A 16861-nucleotide genomic window follows, 5' to 3' on the forward strand; every position below is an offset into this window, starting at 1 on the left:
AAGTATCTGTGACTGGGAAATTGTGGCTGGTCTTGCCAACCGTGACCTTAGTATCCACGGTTTGGTGAGATTTTTTGGAAATTTGAGGGTTTGGGGGGAAAATTGGGGGGTCAGGAGGTCATTTATGGAGGTCAGAAGGTCATTTATGGGGTCTGTGGCAATTTTCAGGGGTTTGGGGTGATTTTCGGGGGCTTGGGTGATTTCTGTGGGTCAAGGGGTCATTTCCGGAGGTCAGAGGGTCATATCCGGGGGTCAGGGGGTGATTTTCAGGGGTCAGGGTGTGTTTTTTTCTATTTTTTAACTGGTTTTTTTCTTTTTCTTTTTGTGACTGTGGTTCCCCTAACCCCCTGCTTTCCGATTGCTTCGCAACCGTGAATTCTACAACTGTGAGGTTTTCGAGGAATAGAGCCCTCACGTTTGGTGAGGAACTTCTGCATATGTCTTATATGCCTGCTTCAGAGCCTGGACTGCCACTGAAAACAACAGCCTCCATATCACGTTTCCCCTCTTTGTTCCATTAACCTGGATCACATGGACTCATATTATGACATCATCATGTTGTGCGTTTCTACAGCAGCCAATGATGAGCTCTCTCACAGTATGTTCAGTATGCTGAGGACCACCATTGGCTCGAGGGGTCAAGTCTTGAAGAATGTGTGACAGGAAAAATTAAATGCTGTCTCGTTTTATTGAGTCCTCTATAGAGGCCTGAATGGAGCCTTTGCATACCTCAAGTTCCTCTTTAGCTTGAGGGCTCTATTTTTACCCATAGATTTTTTTAAAAAACCTATATCAGTTTCTTACTTTCTAGGTGTCTCCAAGTAATTAAATTGGCGGTTGGTGGCCTAACATCTTCATAAAACAGGTGGAGCTAGAACTTCTGTCAAAAATGGCATATATGTTTACATAGACTTTAAATAACTGCTTAATTATGGGGCCTGCTTCCTGTTATATAAACAGCAAGCAACATTATCCTATAAACTGTAGGCCCTGTTAGTGAAGGAAACAAATGAGACTAGATTCCGTACAGAAGACATGGATCCAAGGGGGATTATACCAGCTGCTGTATTCATGCACATGGATTATGCATTGATGAATATTTGTGTGTGCTTTTTTCTCTGTAGATCTGCACTTGAGGGTTCCTAGATCACAGGCAGATTTAGCTTTTCTTAGGCAGTGTTTCAGTCAAGACACATAGCTTGTAAGGCACCAAGCTCCAAACTGCTGTGGATTTGAGAATCTGTAGGTGAAGAAATCATATCAGAATTACAGTGGGGACTCTTCATGATCTGTGGTAGCTCTGGACAATTTGGGAAAGGGGACTTGTGCAGTTTCGAAATCTGCTAGGTTTCTGTTCCCAAGCCCAGCCCATGCAGGCCTGCGAGCTCCTTGGGCTGGTGTACAATGGAATGATGTGCAGCAAGGTAATGCCCAGCCCTTGAAGAAGTTTGAAACACATTCAAAGTACTAGTTCTGACTTTCAAAGCTCTGCATAGCTTGCGGCCACGGCAGCACCCTGAAGCCACACAATGGTGGTAAGTCCACCATTTTTTTCCTTTAAAAAAACTGGAACTGGCCCCAGATCAGCCCAGCCGGTTTGGCAAGCCCTTGAGCCGGGCCAGTTTGAGTGTGAGCTAGCTTGACCTCAAGCCAGCTCGCACATCCCTAACAAATGCTTGGATGGAACAAGAAGCAATGTTTATATTTTGTGACTTTAAATTTAACAAGTTTCCCCTTACCACTCCTTGGAAACCACTATACTATTATTTTGTACAATTACCCTCAGTTCAACAGTGTGCCCACACAATATCACTTATGGTTCAGGGGCAGGGCAGCAGTTTGAATTTCCGTGCCGTACCCAAGTCTTTTAAGGTGCTTGCTTGTTAGACCTCTCACTCCTGCCTGCTTCTCACAGTCATTTTGTCCCATGGTGGTCTTCTGATGAGCCACTAAAGTGCCAGTTCTTCACTCCTGCCATCATTTCCTCCTCCTCCTCCTGGTCCCCACCTTCCTTTCCAATTGTCCTCAACTGTTCTGCTCCCAACATCCCATCCCCTTCGCAATAGTTGCCTAGCCAGAGTTGCTCTTACCCCTGGACTTCCGGGCCAAAGTCCAGGACCTCCACATTGGTGACAGTGGCATAACCCAGAGCAGGACCTGTGAGGAACAAAGGGCAGATTCATATGGGCAAATGAAGTCTGACAGATTCCCACTCCCAAGCTATGCAGAGCTTTGGAAGTCAGATCTAGTACTTTGAAGGTGTTTCAAACTTCTTCAAGGGCTGGGCATTACCTTGCTGCACTCTTACAGTGGTAGGCTGTTCCCCTCAAGCCTTTTAATTAAACATAGGCTGCACATGAGCAAGAACAACTGCTCCCATCATAGCACTGAGGCACACATTTGCCTCAGGCTTTAAGAGGAGATAGGAGATAAGAATGGGGGACCCCAACTCCTCTTTAGACTTTCCCGGGTGGTGTGGTTGCTGTACTGTACCGGGCAGCTGAGAGTGACTGTGACCTGCACCAACCTCTGCTTTGAAGACAGAGTGGGGAGTGGGGAAAGAAATATATGAGATGGGAATATGTTAAGTTGTGTGTTGAAATGTTTCTCCTAATGCGTATTTGCATAAATATACCTGTTTTATATTCTTACATTCTTGTGAGATCAGTTGCTCTTTGTGCCCTCAAGATCCCATGTGTTAAAAATACTGTGTGTGTCGCCGTGTGTGTGTGTGTGTGTGTTGGTTAACTTGCAGTGGGGGTGGGGGCTCCAAAGATCTTTAGGTCCAGGCTCCAAAATTACCTAGGTGCAGCTTGTGCCTAGCACCCATTGTCTGGGCTTACCTTCTGACATCAACCACACATGTACACACAGCATATGTTGGGAATGGTGTGTGCATAGACCCTTCTGCATAAATGGGAAACTTGATGGAGGTAAGTGGGCTCCTGATTATGGAAAGGAGGGTCTTCATGATTACACCTGTAGGATGGAGACATCCCATTCTCACCTTTGCCCAACATGAGGAGAGTCGGGGCAGTCATCAGCTGCTGAGACTAACTGACACAATCTCATTTCACTCCATGTGCGGAGAGGAAGGTGAGTATGGCCCAAAGTCTATGCAACAGATGGTGAGAATAACCCTTGCTGTAGCCATCTTGCTGTTCTCCTATCTCCTCTTAAAGCCTGAGGCAAATGTGTGCCTCAGTGCTATGATGGGAGCAGTTGTTCTTGCTCATGTGCAGCCTATGTTTAATTAAAAGGCTTGAGGGGAACAGCCTACCACTGTAAGAGTGCAGCAAGGTAATGCCCAGCCCTTGAAGAAGTTTGAAACACCTTCAAAGTACTAGTTCTGACTTCCAAAGCTCTGCATAGCTTGGGAGTGGGAATCTGTCAGACTTCATTTGCCCATATGAATCTGCCCTTTATCCCTCACAGGTCCTGCTCTGGGTTATGCCACTGACACCGATGTGGTTGTCAGGGACCAGGGATAAGGGCTTTTCTGTAGTGGGCCCCATCTTGGGAATGCCCTCCTGGAAGACCTTCAACATCTCCCTCCCTCCCTTAAGAGTTTTAAAAAATGAAAACTATCTTGAAAACTATCTTCTTCCGAGAGACATTTTAAACCTGCATTTGTTTTCTAATTTTAATCATTTTTAGCCTTGTTTTAATTTTTGTCAGTGTTTTAATTGTGGATTTCAATTGCATTTTATTCTTTTTATTGTAAGCCTCCTTGAGCAGCAGTGTGCTGGAGGCGTGGGGTAGAAATGTTAAAATAAATGAATAATCCACCAGAAATTCAAAGTTGGATTCTATGACTCAGCTACAGGTGAAACTCGGAAAATTAGAATATCGTGCAAAAGTCCATTAATTTCAGTAATGCAAATTAAAAGGTGAAACTGATATATGAGACAGATGCATTACATGCAAAGCGAGATAAGTCAAGCCTTAATTTGTTATAATTGTGATGATCATGGCGTACAGCTCATGAAAACCCCAAATCCACAATCCCAGAAAATTAGAATATTACATGGAACCAAGAAGACAAGGATTGAAGAATAGAACAATATCGGACCTCTGAAAAGTATAAGCATGCATATGTATTCAGTACTTGGTTTGGGCCCCTTTTGCAGCAATTACTGCCTCAATGTGGCGTGGCATGGATGCTATCAGCCTGTGGCACTGATGAGGTGTTATGGAAGACCAGGATGCTTCATTAGCGGCCTTCAGCTCTTCTGCATTGTTTGGTCTCATGTCTCTCATCCTTCTCTTGGCAATGCCCCATAGATTCTCTATGGGGTCAGGTCAGGCGAGTTTGCTGGCCAATCAAGCACAGTACACTGTATACTTTTCAGAGGTCCGATATTGTTCTGTTCTTCAATCATTGTCTTCTTGGTTCCATGTAATATTCTAATTTTCTGGGATTGTGGATTTGGGGTTTTCATGAGCTGTACGCCATGATCATCACAATTATAACAAATTAAGGCTTGACTTATCTCGCATTGCATGTAATGCGTCTGTCTCATATATCAGTTTTACCTTTTAATTTGCATTACTGAAATTAATGGACTTTTGCACGATATTCTAATTTTCCGAGTTTCACCTGTATAGTGATTCATACAGTAGTTTAATTTTACTTGGAGGGATGAGCCTTTGCTAATATCAGTGGATTATACTGACATCAGTGGATACATTCTAATTTACATCTGTTGTGGATCTGGCTTATCAGCGACGTCTTCTGTGAGTTTGCCACATCATAAAAATATTTTCAGCGCAACTTGTCCTGGGAGGTGGAGAATATTTTAAACCAATACAGATAAGGAAATATGCTTGGGGAGAGATCAAAGTCCTCAACAAGCTTACTTCTACATCTCTGTCACATACGCTTTCTCCCCTGCCCCCTACGTTTTTTAAAAAAATTGCGGACTCTATTTAAACTACACATTCTTTGAAAATGGTTTGTTTTGATCTGGCGTCCTCCTTTTGTGCAACATGATACGCCTGCTTCAACCACGCTCCAAATTGGCTCAGCATATGTCATCAGCTGTGCATCGCTGCCCCTTCTATTTAAGATGGGGTTTGGTAGCATATGTGAGACCAGGGTTGCCACAGATACTCAAGGGAAAGGAAGGAATACAAGGCAATTAGCGGGAGCATTCCCCAGACCTCTCTGTTAAACCTCAGTAGGAAGTACAAAGACTTATGTCACAGGCATGGAAACAATTAAGGTCAACAAGTAATCGTGGAAAAGGAAACTCTAAAAAACAAGAACATGGTAAATGACCTAGTAAACACCCCCCACCCGGACTTAATATACATGGCATCTGGGGTTCACATGTATAATTTAGCCAGCCTTTCTACCCCTCCCCACTCCTCCTCAGATAATGACTTCCCTTTGTAATTTCCTGGAGGAAGTTGTTGGAGCATTCTTATAGTGATAAACAGGCCATGGTGTTGCTTCATTTTGAGTCAAAGAAGCTTGCCGATCTCCTCATTATGGAATACAGGACACCATAAGGTCCCCCGCTCCCCCCCCGCCCGCTTTTAAAGGAAAGTGTCCCTTTTGTGACTTTCATGGGGCAATTTGAATTATTTTTGAAATATAATGCTTCTTTTTGCTTACCTGAAATGATCTCTAATAGCCTGTGCATCTTACATATTATGTTCTAGGAAAATGATTATTTTGCAAATGCTAATGAAAGCAGTATCTTGCAATGCAATTTTGAAAAACAAAAACAAATGCCAGCTCAGTAAATCCACATGAGAGGTAAATTTCCTAATTCTCTTCCATTTCTGGGATTGTCTTTGCTATAGTTTCCAAAATATAAACTTGGATGCCTGTGTGCATGTTATTTCTTTTCAATGTTCCTCTTGACAATGCATACAAAGAATTCTTCTTATTTTTTAACTTACTATATTTCTTTTAAAAAACCCGGGGTGGGGGGGAGATAACAGTATCTAAAATTTAAAATTAGTGGCTGACAGAGAGAGCAAGGTGCAGGAGGACCAGGCTAACATCATTTCTCAACTAAGTGCACCAGGGAAGGGGACATTGTTTCCTCAGCTCTCGGGGACTTTGTTTTCAGGTGGCACAGAGGGCTTCCTGGTGAAGGAGAGAGCAAAAAGCTCAAACACTCACTTAAATAGTGGGGAAATACCTCTCTTGGCAGTAGTATACTGTATGTTAAAAGATCTCAAGATTGTAGTCAATCAGAAGATGGACACAAGTCAAGAATGAGCCAGCATAGTGTAGTGGTTAGAGTGTTGGACTAGGACTGGGAAGGCCCGAGTTCAAATCTCCATTCAAGCATGAAACTCACTGGGTGACTCTGGGTCAGTGATGTATCTCTCAGCCTAACCTACCTCACAGGGTTCTTGTGAGGATAAAAATAAGCATGCACTCCACTCTGAGCTCCTTGGGGGAAGAGTGGGATAGAAATGTAATAAACAAACAATCAAATAGTATGATTGAAGATGAAAGAGGCTAAGGTGGTTTTAGACTGTATTAATAGAAAAGGTAAAGTGTGCCATCAAGTTGATTTTGACTCCTGGCACCCACAGAGCCCTGTGGTTTTCTTTGGTAGGATACAGGAGGGGTTTACCATTGCCTTCTCCCATGCACTATGAGATGATGCCTTTCAGCATCTTCCTATATCGCTGCTGCCTGATATAGTACCAATAGGGATCTGAACTGGCAACCTTCTGCTTGTTTGTCAAGCATTTCCCCACTGTGCCATTAGGAACCAGTCACAAAAGCAGCAATTCTTCTTTATTTTTCACTAATCAGACTTCATCTGAAGTACTGTGTCCAGTTTTGGGTTGCAGGCACACTTTCAGAAGGCCATAGACAAAACTGAATAGATCTAGGAGGCCAATTGTAAAGGGTCTGAAAACAACCTCTGTGAATAGACATTGAAGGACCTTGAATCTTCCAAGGAATCTAACAAAGAGAAGACTGAGGGGGGAAATGATTTGATTGATTGATTGATTGAGTGAGTGCCATCAAGTAGGTGTTGACTCTTAGCGACCACATAGATAGATTCTCTCCAGGATGATCTGTCTTCAGCTTGGCCTTCAAGGTCTCTCAGTGGTGCCTTCATTGCTGTTGTAATCAAGTCCATCCACCTGGCTGCTGGTCATCCTCTTCTCTTTCCTTCAACATTTCCTAGTATTATGGACTTCTCAAGGGGGTTGGGTCTTCACATAATGTGTCCGAAGCGTGATAGTTTGAGCCTGGTCATTTGCTCCTTGAGTGAAAATTCTGGGTTGATTTGTTCTGGGATCCATTTGTTTGTTTTCCTGGCTGTCCATGGTATCCTTAAAATAGTACACTTCAAATTGCTGAAGGGATATCACATGGAAGAGGGCAAGGGCTTGTTCTAGTCTTGCCCTCTGGGGCAGCAGAGATGGCTTTAAATTAAAGAAGGGTAAGAGAAATTTGGCCATGGAGCCATTTATCTAGATGTGGTGATGGGCTCTGTCTTGCAGGAGATCTTCAAGCAGAAGCTGGACATCCATCCATCCATCCATCCATCCATCCATCCTGGGTGCACTAGCTCCACACTGAGTAGGGGATTGACCTATAAGACTTCTCCAAATGTACTGTTCTAATTCATCTAGTAGAAATGGGGTTCTACAAATAATGCTGGTGGTGAAGGAGGCAGGAATCTCCATTGGGATTCAAAAAAATCACAAATCCAGATAGATGAATGGGGAGGAAATATCATATCCTATATGAATATCTAGCCTTCTGATTGAAGGATAGAGAGATGGGGTTGCCATTTTGAATTCTTCCTTGAGTTTCAGAACAACTAAGACTGACCCTACATCAACCTCATATCGGATCCTTTTGTCACCATGTACATCCAACACCAGGCCAGTTCATAATTTGGCAGAGGGAGGGGAGCTTTCAAGATTTTTTTTTTTAAGGGAGGGAAAGTCCTGGTTCAAAGTATAACGAGTTTTCTTCTATGCACTTACCACATTGCAGTCGCCATCCCAAAAATCTCATCCTTGCAATGTCACAAATATATCTGAAGCCCTTGTCACTTGTTTCCACTGCAGGCTACATGCAAGATGCTGTTGGAGGCAGCGGTATGTAACTCGAGGCTAAATCTGTCACGCAATGAATGTAATATACAATGACATCTGTCACAGCTTTTCTTCGATAAACCGATCATGATTGTTCTGACCAGAGAAGAAGACATCTGAAGCCAGTAACAGAATAATGCAAATGATACTTTGTGTACAGCCCAATACGAAAATAGTGGTGCATTGCTCATTAGAAATATGTCTGTATGTCTTTATGTGGGAGATATTTATATTTTAATATTCCCCCCACCCAGGCACAAATGCCTCTTTGATATACTACAGGGGTCTTTTATTGGTGGAAAGTCTAGAATTCTATGATAAGATCCCTCAGGTACATTTGTATTTAAAATTATGTAGAGTTACATGAGTTCCTTTAAGCAGAATCTGCTCATAGAAATTGGTAGTTTTGCAGATTTTCTTTTTTCAAACATTGCAAGGGAGATTTGGAACCCTCTCTTCCAGTGAACTGCTACAGGCTCTCCCATCTTATCAGGGGTTTTGAAGTGCTAAAAAGTAAAGGAAATGGAAAAGATGATCCAGTCCCTCCCTTGCATGCAACAATGGCATGCAAGGGCATGCCATTGTTGCACAAGGGCATGGATACAGAGAGATCATGCCTTACGGGTCAAACTAATTATGATGTTTAGCAGATCTGAATCCCACTGCTCTTAGGGCCTGAGGTTAGCAATATTTGCATGCATATACTTAATTGGGATGTTTGGTTAACTGCGCAATCTGGATTTTTGAATTCTCTGTCTCCCCATTCACAAGTTATGCTCAACATACATACAATCTGTGTTCAGTGTACACAGGTACAGATCAGTATGCAGATATAGTTATTCACCTGTTATGCTGAATGCAGGTACAGCGGTACACTTCCTATCTGCACCATGCATTTGAGAGACCTGTACCTAGGTTCACTTTTCAAATGAACACAGGCATAGTCACTCACACAAACACATGTACGTGTGTCTAGACATCTGAACACATGTACAACATAATGAGGCTATTCACACGAGTGTGCAAAACCGGGCTAAGGAAGCCCAGCCCAGTTTTGCACGCTTGTGTGAACCCTGTGGTATAATATGGTTTGTGCATGCATATAAACTCGGAAATAGCTGGGTGTGTCATGCACCAGCAGGCCTACAAAAATGATGCAACAGGGCCCATCTCTTCCTTCAAATGAAGCAGTTTGAGTAGGGGGCGCTCTTGAGGCCCGGGGTAATCCCTTCCTTGCCTTTCAAGCGGCACAGCAGCCCTGATGGTGTAATGACAGGGCTGCTGCGGAATGACATAACCCCTTTCAGGCAACAGAGCAGTGCATTTTCCATTGGAAACCATGGACCTGCCTGGTTCTTCTCATCATGGTGCCCCATGACTTTTCTCCATCACCACTCCATCAACTTCAGGTTGGGCGGCAAGCAGGAAGCTCTCATCACCCAATCTGTAATTTAAAAGCATCCCAGCAGCAATGGAAGGATTGCTGATTTGGACCCGGGGGGGCACATCCTTGGATAGCTGGACACCTGCGGAGCATGGTAGGGGACTTTCCCTCCTTTTTGCCCCCTTTCCAGCTTCCAGGAACCTAACCCACTCCCCCAATAGAGTCAATGTCTCAGTATCCGCAGTTTCAGCATCAGTGGTCCCAACCCCCGTGATACGGAACCCTTGGAGATACCGGCTTGCCTGTATAGGCCTGTCTCCAACCATCCATGGCTGGGCAAGGTAATTAAGAGGATGGTGGCCTCCCAGCTCCAGACAGTCTTGGAGGACACAGATGATCTAGACCCATTTCAGACTGGTCCTTTGGTGGGTTATGGGATGGAGACTGCTTTGGTCAGCCTGATGAATGATCTCCAATGGGGAATTGACAGAGGGAATGTGACTCTGTTGGTCCTTTTGGATCTATCGGCAGCTTTCAGTACTATCTACCATGGTATCCTTCTGGACCAGGGAGAGGGTTGGGAGCTGGGGGAACAGCTTTGCAGTGGTTCTGCTCCTACCTCTCAGGCAAATTCCAGATGGTGTTACTTGGAGACTGTTGTTTTTCAAAATGTGAAGAATTTTTATACTATACCCCATATGGCTCCAGACTGTCTCCAATGCTTTTCAATATCTACATGAAACATCAGGGGGAGATCATCAGGAGATTTGGTGCAGTGTGCTATCAGTATCAGTATGCGGATGACATCCAAATCTATTTCTCCATGTCAACATCATCAGTGGAAGGCATAAGCTCCCTAAATGCCTGCCTGGAAGCAGTGATGGGTTGAATGAGGGATAACAAACTCAGACTGAATCCAAATAAGACAGAGACTTATTGTTCGGGGTCAGAACTCAGGAGACTATTTTGATCTGCTGGTTCTGGAGGGGGTCACAATCCCCCAGAAGGAACAGGTACACAGTGGGAGTGCATTTGGACTCAAACCTCTCCCTGGCATCGCAGGTTGTGGTACTTTCTATCAGCTGTGGCTGATACACCAGCTGTGTCCATTTCTTGAGATAAACAATCGCAAAACAGTAGTACACATATGTTGGTAACTGCAATACAATCTATGTGGGTCTACCTTTGTACGCAGTACAGACACTGCAGTTGATACAGAATGCAGTAGCCAGGTTGGTCTCCAGGTCATCACAAAGATACCATATTACTCCTATATTAAAAGAACTACACTGGTTAACAATATGTTCCTAGGCAAAATGCTGGTTATAACCTATAAAGTCCTAAACAGTTTAGGCCCTGGGTGTTTAAGAGACCACCTTCTTCACTATGAGCCCCAGTGCCCACTGAGATCATCTTGAGAAGTTTGTCTGCAGTTGCCACCAGCTTGTCTGGCACTGTAGGAACGGGCCTTCTCTGTTGTCACCCCAAGACTCTGGAATGCACTCCCTGCTGAAATAAGAGCCTCCTCATCTCTGACAACTTTTTAAAAGTCCTTAAAGACTTATTTTTTCACCCAAGCTTTTAAAAACGTGATCATGGTTTTAAATTGTTTGATGATTTTAATTTCTGTTTTAATTTGTTTTAATTTGCTGTAACTCTCCCAGAGAGGGAAGTTTGGGGTGGTGTATATTATTTATAAATAAATAAATAAATATCATGAAAGCTGCTATTTGTAAACGTGGGAGTTCTTGGATACCAGTCCCCACAGCAAACACAATTAGAATCTAGGTTTATTGTGAGTTATAAGCATTAGCATAATTGTGCGAAGTTCAAACCAATGCCAAGGCAGCAATCTGAGACTCATCTCAGACCATAAACCACTGTGGTATGGGTTCACACAATCATGCTAATGTTGGTAACCCACATTAAGCCTAGATTCAAATGATTGTGTGGAACCAGGCCAATGTGTAGCTTCAGCTATTGGTTAGCAAGTGTTGAGTAATCTAGTAATGTTCATGTAGCCCCAGTTGACAGTGTGATCTCCAGTTGTTTCTCCTAAATGCAAAGATGGAGCGGAATACAGTGTCTTTGGGTTTTTCTGACCTGCAGCAACTTACTGAACTGAGCACAGTTGCTGTTTTATTTGGAGGCGCACTCTCTAGAAGCTGCCAGCTGTAGCTTTGGTGGTTGCCTGCTTTGCCAAAAAAAGTGTTGACATGCAAAGAACTGTTTGGTGGTGGAGAGTCTTAGGGCCAGCATCCTCATCTGTCAGAGGAATGAGGCTGATCAATAAACAGTTCCACTGGGGGGTGGGGGGTGGAATTAAGCCCTGGCTTTTATGACACAAAAGGCAAACATTAAATCATCGAACAAGATTCCTGACAAGAAGTGATGACAGGTGTTGTGAATAAGCTGACGCACAGGCCGGGGCCCTGAATAACGATTGTCATTCATCGGCCACTTTATAGTTGCTGGAGAAGGCTTCGCAACAAATTGCAGTGCTTGATTGTCTGCATTCCTTTTAATGTCTTGGAATAATGTTCCATATAAATATTTGCTTTCAGAAGAGGCACAGAGGACATATGTCTGATATGGCAGTGTTGCTCCTCAATAGATTTTTTGGTGTCTAAATGTCTACATTAAGTCTTGTGGACTGATGGAGAGTCATGGCTAAGAATACAACCTGTGATCTGGGAAGTTCCTAATTCTCTCTGACCTCACTTGTAAACCCATTAGGTGAGCCAATAATTCTCAGTCATCTGTGATATTGTGGGATAATCATGCTGGCCTGTCTTAAATGACTTCTGTAAGAATTGCAGAAATTCTGGCCAAGTTCAGATGGAATAGGAAACTGGAGGTCCTGTCACCTCCAGTTTCCAAAGCCATACACCTGAACTCAGCAAACCAGAGGTAAGGGCAAAAAGGGTTCCCCTCACCAAATTCCACTCTGTACCTTTGGTCAGAGTGACATTTCACCACCCCTAACTCTGGTTTTGCAGTGCCAGTGCTATGTTCAAATGCTGGCACTGCAGTTTAGGCCTGATGGGACTGAAGTTTAGGGAAGAAACTCCTCCCTCACTCTGGCCCAATTCGGGCTGTCCTTCTGACAAGAAGGAAGCCCGCACAGCCAGCTCCCCCATCTCTCTGCAGTCTCACTGACTGTAAGGAGGACCCTCTCCTCAGTGTCCAAACATGGACAGGAGAGCAGGGGAGTGGGGTGCAGAACTGCAGGTCCATTGGACCCCTGGTTCCATGCTATGCCTGAGCCAGCCAAAGTGTATGCCGTGGTTTGGACACTTAATATATGACACTGTTCATTATTACAAGCTGACTGCAACAAAATGCTGTATTGTATCCTCCAGGAGGGGAGATACTGTAAGATCCCTTATAAGGAGCGTGTCTGCCCTTGTGGTTCTGGGGAAGTTGAGTCAACGGCCCATGTTATCTTGAATTGTCATTTTTATCGTACTTTGTGGGAGAGATGTATAAGTCCTTTTTTAACAGCATACCCCAGTTGTTCTAAGCAGTTCTATTTGGAATTACTTTTAACAGACCATTGGGATGTAGTATCATAATGTGGTGAAGTATTGTTTTCTGGCTAATAAGGCTAGGATAAGAAATGTTGAGAAGCGAGATATGGGGTTGGATTGAATTAAATTTTAGATTATTATAATGCATGAAGCCCTCTGTTTTATGTAATGGATGAACTTGGAAGTTATGGCTCTGTTTTATGTTTTAACAGTTTATTACTTATTTGACCAAGTTTGCTTTTATGTAAAGTTTTTGTACTTTGTGTTTTGCTGGTCGAATGAGCGTAACAATAAAGATTTGATTTGTATTGTATCCACAGCCCTTAGGAGGAAAGCTTCTGTCCAGGGATCGAACCAGTCTGAAACAGGAGCCTTGTCATGATGCTCGAGTCTCACAGAGGGAAGAGAGCGTCTGGAGGAAGGAAGGTGGGAGAGGAAAGGACACATTTTTCTGAGGCCTTTTGCTGATAGATCAGCTTTGGGGCCATTTACTAGCCCCAAACCTGAGCATTCCTTAGCTATATATTCTATATATATTCCTTTGCTTAAATTGTTTTAAAGGGTCTTTGATGTTTGTGAACCGCCCCGAGCTATTTTGTAAGGGCGGTCTAAAAATCGAACAAATAAACAAATAAATAAATAATAAATATATAGCGCTGGTGATGGTTGTGGGTGGACTGAAGAGAGCACTTGAGAGAATGGGAAAGGAAAAAGTCCTCCCCCCCCCATCACTTTCCTCCCTCTTGGAACATCCCTGTGTGGTGCAGGAAGAGATCTTCTAAAATATTATAAACTCCTAGAGACTTGGCCAGGCCAAGACCATCTATCCCTGTAGCTAACCCATTGGCTCAAGAATCCTCATCATTTCACAGAGCAGGGGTTCCCAACCATTTTTAGCAAATGCACCCCGTCTGTTGCAAACCTTCAGCTCAGGTCCCTCACAGAGATTGTGTGGGGGTGTGGGTGCGTGCATATGAGGTCATCCTCACGACCAGCTTGGGTAGAGCAGTGCTTGCCCATGTAGGGTTAGTCATGAGGACTTGCTGGGATTGCTTTCGATACCGGCACTCTTCTGCTGGGTCGTGCGGAAGCTCAGGCTACTGGCCGCTCCTCCCAGGCTGCCTCCAGCCATAGCTCCCATCAGCCCAGGGGGGAGGAGCAGTGGGAAATCTCTCAATGCATTGCGCTGTGCTGCTTGTTGTTGTGAGCTACACCTGGATTCTCACTCTCTATAAGCTCAGAGGGAAAGAGGGAAAGTCACATCATACATAAACTGAATTGGTTCTTGGAGATGGTGACCATCTAGGATCTGAGCGGGCAAACAGAGATAGAGGAAGACACACTCAGAAAGTTCAATGGGCTTCATTATAGAAAGTTGCTCATCAGGATAAAACTCAAACAGGTCATCCAAATTAAACACCTTTCCGATTCAAGGTGTAGTGCAATGTGTCTAGCTATCATATGTGTGTGCAATCAATAATTACAGCCGTCTAACAAATCCTAATAAAACATTTAGAGAGAAACAGAGAGAGAAGAAAGAAGAGAGGGCTTAGGAAAGGGATGGCAGTGATTAGTAGGGAGGAGGGAAGTGGGGGAGCAGGCTGCACTGTGTGTTGAATAGGCATCTCACCAGGTTCATGAAGAAGGCTTCAAAGGACTTGATCATTGCTGGGGCTTGGGAACGATGAGGACTTCAAGCTGTCAGGCAGGCTGGTGGTAGATGCTCAGAGCAAGGCAGAAAGAGAGAGGACCATGGCTGGGTAGCTTTGACTTCTCACTGTGCAGCAGAGATCACAGACAGTCCCTGTCCATGTAAAGAATTCCTGCTTTAGCCCTGCGGCTTGAACAGCAAACTCTGGGATCTCTCTTGAGCAATGATCTGCTGGTTAGGCAAAGCTTGCTGATTTGCCATGTCCAGAGACCCCTTTTTATAGCAGCTGGATCCTATAGACCTGCACTAGGAGTTATTTCAAGATAGCAATTTCAGTCATGGATCTCCAAAGTGTCAGTCACTCTTATAAAACTTTCCTCTCATGACAAAACTGTTTCTTTGTTAGACCAGTTCAGAGTAGCATCCTTTGCATACTTTTTGTTATCAGGAAGCAATTTGTTCTTCTGTTTTGGAACACAGGAACATAGGAAGCTGCCATATACTGAGTCAGACCCTTGGTCCATCTAGATCAGTATTGTCTACATGACTGGTAGTGGCTTCTCCAAGGTTGCAGACAGGAATCTCTTTCAGCCCTATCTTGGAGATGCCAGGGAGGGAACTTGGAATCTCAGATGCTCTTCCCAGAGTGGCTCTATCCCCTGATGGGAATATCTTACAGTGCTCACACATCTAGTCTCCCATTCATATGTAACCAGGGCAGACCCTGCTTAGCTAAGGGGACAGGTCATGCTTGCTACCACAAGACCAGCTCTCCTCCATGAGACCAGCTCTCCTTTGTTTGTTCTCCAAACACCTGCATTTCTTTGCTTAAGAGGCAGGCTCCTAGTACCTCTTGCTCCAAAGAGTGTTAAAAAGTCAAAAAGGGGTTGTTTAGGAAGGAAGAAGCTAAGCTATATGTATGAGACAGCAATTCAATTACTTCTTGTGTACATCTACCTAGTGTGTAATTATATAAAGAATGTTTAAAGTAACAGCAAAATGGTACATGTTTGAGGCTAGTTAATCAATGCATTTGACTAAGGCAAAACAATATAGGTGACATCAACATGGTAAGCATTCTGTCAGAGGAAGTAAGGGATTAGCTTCCAGCTTGTCTCCTAGGAGTTAATCAAGCCTGGGTAAAAAGCCAAGATTTAAGAAGCTTTCTGAAAACTGTGATGGAGTCTGAGGAGCGAATGGCCACTGGGAGAGCATTCCAAAGTCTATCTGTACACTGATTGGATAAAATCCTAGTTCCCTAATTTTGTATACCATAAATTGGTTATTCCCTCTTGATCACAAGCCTAGTTCATGACTAATCTTGTGGTTTGCCCAAATCTGTCTTATTTTCTTTTGCATTAGCTTGTGACACCTGCTGTTTTTGTTTTTCTGTGTCAGTAATATTGACAGTAGATAGTGAGACTATGTGTGCAACGGGGGTAGGTTCATACCCCCTAAGCAGCTTTCACTTCGCCAGGTACTAACCCCTCTCCCCACCCAAATCTTTCCTACCACATGAACAGGAAGAGAAAACTAACCTGGAAAGCAGACTAACAAAGCCAAACCTGGTCCTGCCCATGCGTGAGAACCACCATTATCAGGTTTGATCCCGAGGGCGCCTCAGTGGCAAACCCGCCAAGCTAACCACCACTCTAAATGCTGTTAAAAGAGCAAGCGCTCTCTTAACCCCACTTTTGTAATTATCTGCCAGCCCTGGCCAGCTTTGGGGAGGGGGTATCCCCATAATTATGGGGGTTCCGGAGTTGGGGTGATGCCTCCCAGCACCCTGATGTCTGCACTGTCTAAGGAGGTAGATGCACATCTTGGTGTGTGATCTCCACACCCAGACTCTCAACGAGAACTGTCTGCAGCGAGGTCAGCTTTTTAAGGCTTCCTCTTCACTGACCCAGTAGACCAATTGTGAGAAAGGCCTCATTATTTTTTAAGAGGAATCTGGCCCATTTTCTGAATGGGCAAGCAAGCTTCATCAAATAAACTAACAACCTTACCTTAAGTACCTTACCTCTATAAGTATTTAATGTATAGGAAAATCCTCACTCTCCTAATAATACTCTTTGCCACCCCTTTGCTCCCCCAAACTAGTGGGCCCAGAGCGACCCCTGTGCAAGAAGTTCAACAAGTTCTTGTAGAAGGACCTTTGTGGACTGAAATACACGTTTTCTCGCAATGCTCCAGTGCAAGGTGTAA

General features: G+C 44.0%; 1 long non-coding RNA gene across 1 annotated transcript; it reads left to right on the forward strand.

Annotated features, from left to right (window-relative positions):
- The first annotated feature begins 650 nt into the window (after positions 1–650).
- LOC128324695 (uncharacterized) lies at positions 651–13515 on the forward strand. Its single transcript, XR_008307040.1, has 3 exons — positions 651–1535; positions 8062–8091; positions 13323–13515. It is a non-coding gene; the product is annotated as an uncharacterized LOC128324695 (long non-coding RNA).
- The last annotated feature ends 3346 nt before the right edge of the window (positions 13516–16861 follow it).

Source organism: Hemicordylus capensis, chromosome 4 (genome assembly GCF_027244095.1).
Source record: "Hemicordylus capensis ecotype Gifberg chromosome 4, rHemCap1.1.pri, whole genome shotgun sequence".
In the NCBI taxonomy this organism is placed as follows: domain Eukaryota; kingdom Metazoa; phylum Chordata; class Lepidosauria; order Squamata; family Cordylidae; genus Hemicordylus; species Hemicordylus capensis.